Source organism: Phalacrocorax carbo, chromosome Z (genome assembly GCF_963921805.1).
Source record: "Phalacrocorax carbo chromosome Z, bPhaCar2.1, whole genome shotgun sequence".
In the NCBI taxonomy this organism is placed as follows: domain Eukaryota; kingdom Metazoa; phylum Chordata; class Aves; order Suliformes; family Phalacrocoracidae; genus Phalacrocorax; species Phalacrocorax carbo.
The window spans coordinates 83,328,426-83,335,482 of NC_087548.1; positions in this window are offsets into that span (position 1 = coordinate 83,328,426).

Below are 7,057 nucleotides of genomic sequence, written 5' to 3' on the forward strand. Positions count from 1 at the left end.
GCTCCTCCAGCAGCAGAACCAGAATGCACAACTTACTGCAGCCCACCAAGCCCAGCAGGCACCCAGAACTTTGCATGAGAGATATTAACCTCCAGCCACACATGTGGCCCAGAAGGACAATTGACCAAAGTTTAATATTTTTGGTAGTGCACAGCCCTGTTCTCTTGTGTGTGCTAACAAGGACTGGGTACAACCACCTGTAGGGGACACATCCGTCTGCAAGCTCATCTCGGATAGCTCATCTTCTCAGCACCTGCCCCAACTACAGCGGGCTTGGGTAAAAAGGCACCGGCTTCATCTCATCACGTGTTTTCTCTTCATCCTACTGCCCTCAGCAGGCACCCAGCGCTGGCTGAGAGCTCTGCATGGGCCACCACAGGCCACGCTTATGGTCAATGTCCCCTTCGGGGCACCCTGAGAGGCACACAGGCTCCGACCGGGTTTGCTCCAGTGGATGCACTGCTCTCCTTTCTTCCTGCGGGGTGCTTGGGAGCCCACAGCACAGTCATTTCTCCTGCTGTCAAGGGCTGAGAAGTTCAATATTTGACATCCAAATATTTGTGTGAATCGGACTCCAAAAAAACATTAATGTTTAATATACAGGCTTTAAAAATAAGCATTTACTTTCATTTATGTAACTAAAATAAGTCTGTTTTCAGAAATGCACTGAACCCGCTGTTACATCTGTGGAATTACTGTGTTATGATAGAAGTTAGACTAACACGAAAATAGGGCGTGACCAGAGTCAAGCCCAGTGTTTGTACCCAATCCAGCAAACCCTAAGAAACAATCAACCTTTGTTTTCATAGAATTAAGTTTTCCTATATTAGTGGGAAGAATGTTTGACAAACATATTATTCAGCCCTATTTGTTTTTCTTAGATAAGAGGGTAAGGAGGGAAAACCTTGGAGGAGGATTCCAAATTATCTAAGCAAGAATAGATATGCTCATGTACAGCCAGTGAGAATCCCACGGGGACTCAAAACCTCGTGTGGGCAGAGCCTAAGCAATGCTCTACTATGTGCAAATCCAGCATTGGCACAGGTCTGTGTTTTGCCCAAAGATGAGCTGATCCCAAGGTCACAGCTGGAAATTGTGTGTGGTCCGCATGCGGCAGAACCTTGGGGTGAAGCATTCAGATTTCAGCTCATCTGAACTGTGGATGCCAGAAACAGGAACCAAGTTTTTAAAAGTGTGTCTTAGCAGAGCACAAATAGCTTTTTTTTCCAGCTCTCGCCTGTTTTCGCTCCCTGGTGGGGAGTGCTTCTTCACACAAACTTCTCCCGATCGATAGAGTGACAGCCCTAATGTATAGTGTGTGTGTGTGAGGGTCATACAGCTGTCCCTTCAGTAGACATTAATCCTACATCCAGAACTATGCGAGAGGTTAATGTTTGCTAATCTAACAGACTCTGTTTCTCTCCAGTCCTGCAGGGATGAAAGGATGTGAGCTTCACTTAAGCTTTTTAAGTTTGGTCTGTGATGGATTCTGCCTGTTTTATTGCAAACGGGAGGGATGGGGGTGGAACTCTGTCTCCGCTCCTAACTCAGACTTCCCAAGACAAGAATATTGTTATCATCATTTACCAAAAGCAAAACTTTCCTTAGTGCCTAGCAAAGGAGCAGAAGGATCCCCGTGTGTGAGCTGAAAAGGATCGGCAAGGAGGAAGGGGCAGAGGGGATGGCAGCGTTTGCTCCCAGGCAAGACGAACCCTGCGCTCAGAGCCAAGCCTCCCTGGGGCTCGGCTACCCGAGCAGGAAAAATGTGAACTGTTGCATTTTGTGCCTTTCCTTTCAAAGTTGCTTGACAGTGAAAAACCATCAGGAGTGGGAATGCCGGGCAGAGTGAGTCTGTGTATGGCAGAAAAGGCCAGGGGTGGGGTTGGTCCCTGTTACACCAGAGAAGCCTTTGAAGGGAAGCTTGCGGCATTCCCCGGGACACCAGCGTTTTCCAGGCTGCCGTGCCTGGAGGCAGCCACCCCTGCTTTACTGCAGGGTTTCCCCAGTAGGGATTTCTAGGGATTCCCAGGAGCGAACACATAACCCTCTTTATAACTACTGTGATAGTTCCTTCAAAAACTACATTAGGCGGAGAAGGGAAAAGTTAGACTCTACACACCGCAGAGGGATCTCATGCAAGTAAATAGAAGAGCATTGCTCAGGCAGGGCAAGGCATATTTTCTGGCATGATATCAATGAAATCGTGCTGTGACCTAAGTCCTGGTATTTGGATTTGACTTGAAATTACAGTAAATTAAAATAGGAAGTAGCAGGCTAACATCCTCCCTGGGGGGGTGGGGGAATACATACATATATATATATATAAAAATACTGTAATTCAGAATTTCCTAGGTTTACAATGCAGTGGATCTGTGCTATCCAGCAGGATAAATTTTCCACCCCTTTGAAAGTATCTATTGAGCTACTTTCATCACAAGGCAGATACAGAAGTGAAGTAAATGCTTCTCTACCCTCGGTGCTATCTAACAGTGCTGTTTCAGCGTGGCACAGCTTTACACCAGCCCAAGCCGGAATGACACTACCACATGACAACATTACTTTTTACTATAGGACTAATTACATCTAAAGTTTAACCTGAGAACACTAAATCAATACAATTTTTAGCACTGCATTGTGGAAACAGATTAGCACAGCTGACCCATGTCTGCTGTTGATAAAGCAGGTCTGAAAAGAGCAGTGCTGTGGGCAGAATAGCAGCAGTGGGCAGAATAGCAGCATGGGATCTCCTCTCCTCCCCTCACCCTCCCACAACCTGCACTGAAAGGGGTGCCCAGCTCCCTTTTTCCCACACATCCCAGCGCTTCAAGGCCTGATTTTCCGACCAGATTACCCTGAAAGCATGCAGACGAATTGATCTGGGAGAGTCCTGTCCCACCCACCCCCACATCAGACTGGTGACTCCAGGACCTGACATAAACCGCATTTCTTCTCGATACCCCAGACAGGCAGATGGATCAATAACAGATTAGCTATAGGCGGCCCGGTGATTTTAAGAAAGAATGAACTGCGAGGTTTACTCAGTCCTTCTGTGATTCCTGCCCCTGTTGTTGGGCACGAACACAGCATTTCTCTGTGACCGTCAAATGACAACAGCTCACACTCAACTGCTTGTTGAAATTGCTCTTGCGACTAAGCAGCTCCCCCACTCCCAGGGCTCTGCAACCTTTTTTGTAAAAAGGGAGTGGGGAGCGGAGAGAAGATGGACTCACTTTAAGAATCAGTGGGTTTAGAGCACAACAAGGAAAAAAACTTCTTTATGGCTTTCCTGGGACTTCAGGATTTTGTGTTTCTATTTTTACAAGAATGGGCTGATTTGTCTTAGGCTATTACTGTCTATTACTGCTGGAAGTCCCGGGGAAAGGTGGGAAGCAGAGAATTCTGGCAATCTGCCTAAAGAGAAATCAATGAAACAAATTAATCCTTCGCAGGCTGCAATGACACAGTAATCCATCATTCAGAGCTGCTTTTATACACCAAATCAGAGAGCAGAGGAAAGAGCCCTGGGGGACATCACAGACAACAACTTACAGCAACACTGGGAAAATACTAAGGAATCAGTTTATTTAAAGAGGATAGATTTCAGTTGATTGCCTATTTCGTTTTATAGAGATTTTTCTTCCGTAGTGCTGCGAAGCTCTGGTCAGATGGCTCTATCTGCTGAACACTGGCTCCCTGGATCCCCTCTGTGGGCTTCCAGGAGGGTTGGAGGGGGGTAACAACAACAACAACAACAACAACAACACACACACAAAAAAAAAAAAAAAAGGGTCTTTATCCGTGTCGGGCGAGCGGCTGATAAAGACTTTTGGAGGTGAGGAGGCAGCGGAGGGTCCCCAAAGCCACCCTGCCGGCTTTGCGGGATCGGGCCCCTTCCAGCTCCCTGGCATGGATGCGGGGCTGGGGCCGTGGGGGAGGGGGGTTGGGCAGGATCAGACCCGCTCTCCCCCCGCCCCAGCTTCGCGCACACACACCCCCTGCGGTCACCTTTTCGGGAAACCCACGCGGGTGGGGGGGAGGGGGCGGTAGGCGGGGTGTACGGATTTGAAACCGTCGACCCGCGCTTAAAAGTCACCTGGTGGTACCCAAAGGGCTGGAGGGGGAGCAGAGGGAGGGGGGTCGCCGGGGCTGACGGTCACGCCCCCCTCACCAACAGAAAAAAAAAAACCACCCGTGGAAGGGGTGCCTGCGCGGGTCCAGCCTCTGCGCCCTTGCCCACGGTTTGTCCCTCCCCGCGTGGACGTGACCCACGTTTTGGGAGCGAGGCAGAGCCGGGAGCATCCCACATCCCCCGGGGCGACCACCACCCACACCCCCGCGGCTGCGGCTTCTGCCCCCTCACACCGATCCCTGCCCAGGGCAGCGATTTGGCAACACGCTGGAAATAAGCACAAAACGCATGAAACAGCAAAAACTGCCGAAACGCGGGCACCGGGGTGATACTAAGAGGGCTTTTTCAATTTCTTCTTGTTGTTGTTGGTTTTTTACTCCCCCCTCCCCTTCCCCCTTTAAGGGCAAAGGGATAATTTTGGTAGCCGGCTTGCGTGTTGGTTTCACCACCCTGGACACTTGGGAGGCATGTTTTATTCTGGCTTTCCCTTACTTTGAAGAGATGGATAACGTAAGGACCTGGTGGTGCTGCTGGGGTCAGGAGAAGTATGCTAATTGGGGAGCCTAATTGCTTCAAGCAGTCTAAGCTCTAAACATGGAGAGCGCCGTTGATGGAGTCAGTCTGTTCCTAATAAAATGAAGAAGCACTGAATTAAATTCCCAAGAAAGGGACTATAAAAGTTTCCACAGTGTAACTAAATGACTTCACCTATACTATTACCCCTCAGATGACATCTTGAAAGAAGGCAGACTCAATACAGCCTCCATATTCATAAATTGGCTGCGCTTAGGCCAGTAAATCTGGACTGATTTAAAAAGGCTTTTTCATCCTCCCAATCAAATGAAGTCATTGTTAATTAGATGTTTTCTGTTAACAATGTCGCTATTCCCTGCGTTACCTGCTTACACATTTAGTGAACTTCTTACAGCATCTGGATCAGCAGATTTTTTTCCCCTTTTTTTTTTTTCTTCTCCAGTGTCAGGCTGAAAGGTGGTTTCCCTTTTGTGACTCTCCTTTTCGGGGACAATATCGTTCATTCTGCTCCTGGAGGGATAAATATCGCCTCTGGGCATTTTTAGAAGTCAACAATGTCCCCGGCGGGGCTGTGCGAAGGGGGAGCCCTGCGAACCTCCTGTTGCGGGCAGAAGCTTCCCCGGGATCCCCATTGGGGTGAAAAGCACTCCCAGCCAGCCCAGGAGAGTTTCGGGGTGCTGATCGCCTGTAGAGGGGCCTTCTTGCCCTGCTTGGGACCCCCGCCGAGAGGGGCACAGGCTTGGCGACAAGTGTGCAGCGGGGCGGGGGGCGGGGGATGGAATGGAAAAGAAGCCCAAACTCCCCCCTGGTAGCTCGGGATGCTTGCAAACAAAAGAAAACCCACCGGTCCAGCTCCTCGGGCTCTCCCCCTCACAGTGAGAGGCATGTTGGGGCGCGTTTCACACGGTTTAAGTGGTTTATAAAGGGCATGCTTTCTGTCTGCTCGGAGGACCTTGGGGGTGGACGAGGCTTTTCCCCGCTAGAACCGAGGCGCGACCCAGCCCTTAGCTCAGCCCTCAGGTCTCGGCGCTGCGCAACCCCCAGCAAAGCCCACGCGTGATAAGAAGGGCACGGGAGGCACCCCACAAGTCGCGATGGGACGGGAACTTATCCCAGCGCCGGGTACGGGAGGTGCGCGGTGCTTAAGCGGCTCTGCAGCGGGTCGCGGGAGAAGCGAGGAGATGCGCCAGGCAACGGCGAGTTGAGCCGTCCCGTTTTTGTGCTGGCAGGAGAAAGCAGGAGCGTCCTGCTCAATTAGGAATAGCAGGTGGGGTGGGTCGTGGTGGGTTTGGTTTTGGTTTTTTTTTTTTTTTTTGAAGCGTTTTGCACCTAAGCCGGTGACCTCCTCAGATTTCCCCCGCAATCCTTTGTGCCATTTAAGCCCGTCTTCATCCTACTTAGAGTCAGTCGTGTGCTTCATGTGTCTCTCTCCCGGAATTGGCTCCAAATAAACGGATCACGAATGTAAAACTATCCCCCCAAGACATATGACTAAGAATTGTCAAGGAGACTTTGGTCCACTATCCATGTCTATTATGCCAGTCACTCATCATGATCCCTTGTGGTGTGTCATACGTCATCATGACACTGATCCATGACACAGTTTAATGCTATTCGGGGATGCTCCGGCATAGCACAGCAGTCTCCCTCCACCCCGCACCTTCGCAGCTCGCCGCAAACGCATCCCCTGGATCCCCTCCTAAAGGACTACTGCACGGCTTAAATCAAAAGCCACCATCCCGGGCACTTTCTGCCCAAAAGCGCAACACTCCGAGGGTTTCTAGCTCTATCCCTGTCTCGGGGTTGTTGGTTTTTGCCTTTTCTACCCATTCCCCTCCTGGTTTTTGCCTCGGGTCCCTCAGCCCCGCGGCTGTCCTCACCCCCACTCCCCTCCCAACCTTGGGCTGAAGGGCAGCAACCGCTCATCCCGGGGAGGGGTCGGGCGTCTCCATCGCTTGCCGTGGGCTGCACCCCGCGTTAGCACTCCTGATATTAAACCGAGAAAGACGCCTGTCCACAACCCAGCTTTCTATTCCACGCGTGGGTGAAAGTCAGCGTCTCCGCGCTGGATACACGCAGGAGAGGCCAGCGGACGGGGTTGAGCGGAGCGAGGGGATGGGGGGGGAGGCGGGGGAGGGGGGGCGGTGTCTGGTCCTTTTTCCACCTCCGTGGGTCGTGGGAGTGTGCGTGGCCATCGACCCACCCGGAGTCGGAGCATCCTGCAGGCTCCGGCCCCGGGGCGGCGGGAGGGAGGCAGACAATAGCGGCGGCTGCAACACCTGCGATCTATCACGGCAATGAAATATGTACAGTAATGTGGAGTAATTGCTCTTTCCGCTTCCAGAGGGAGCTCAAAGCTGGAAAATCAAGGTTAGAGTCTTCCAAACTGTAAAC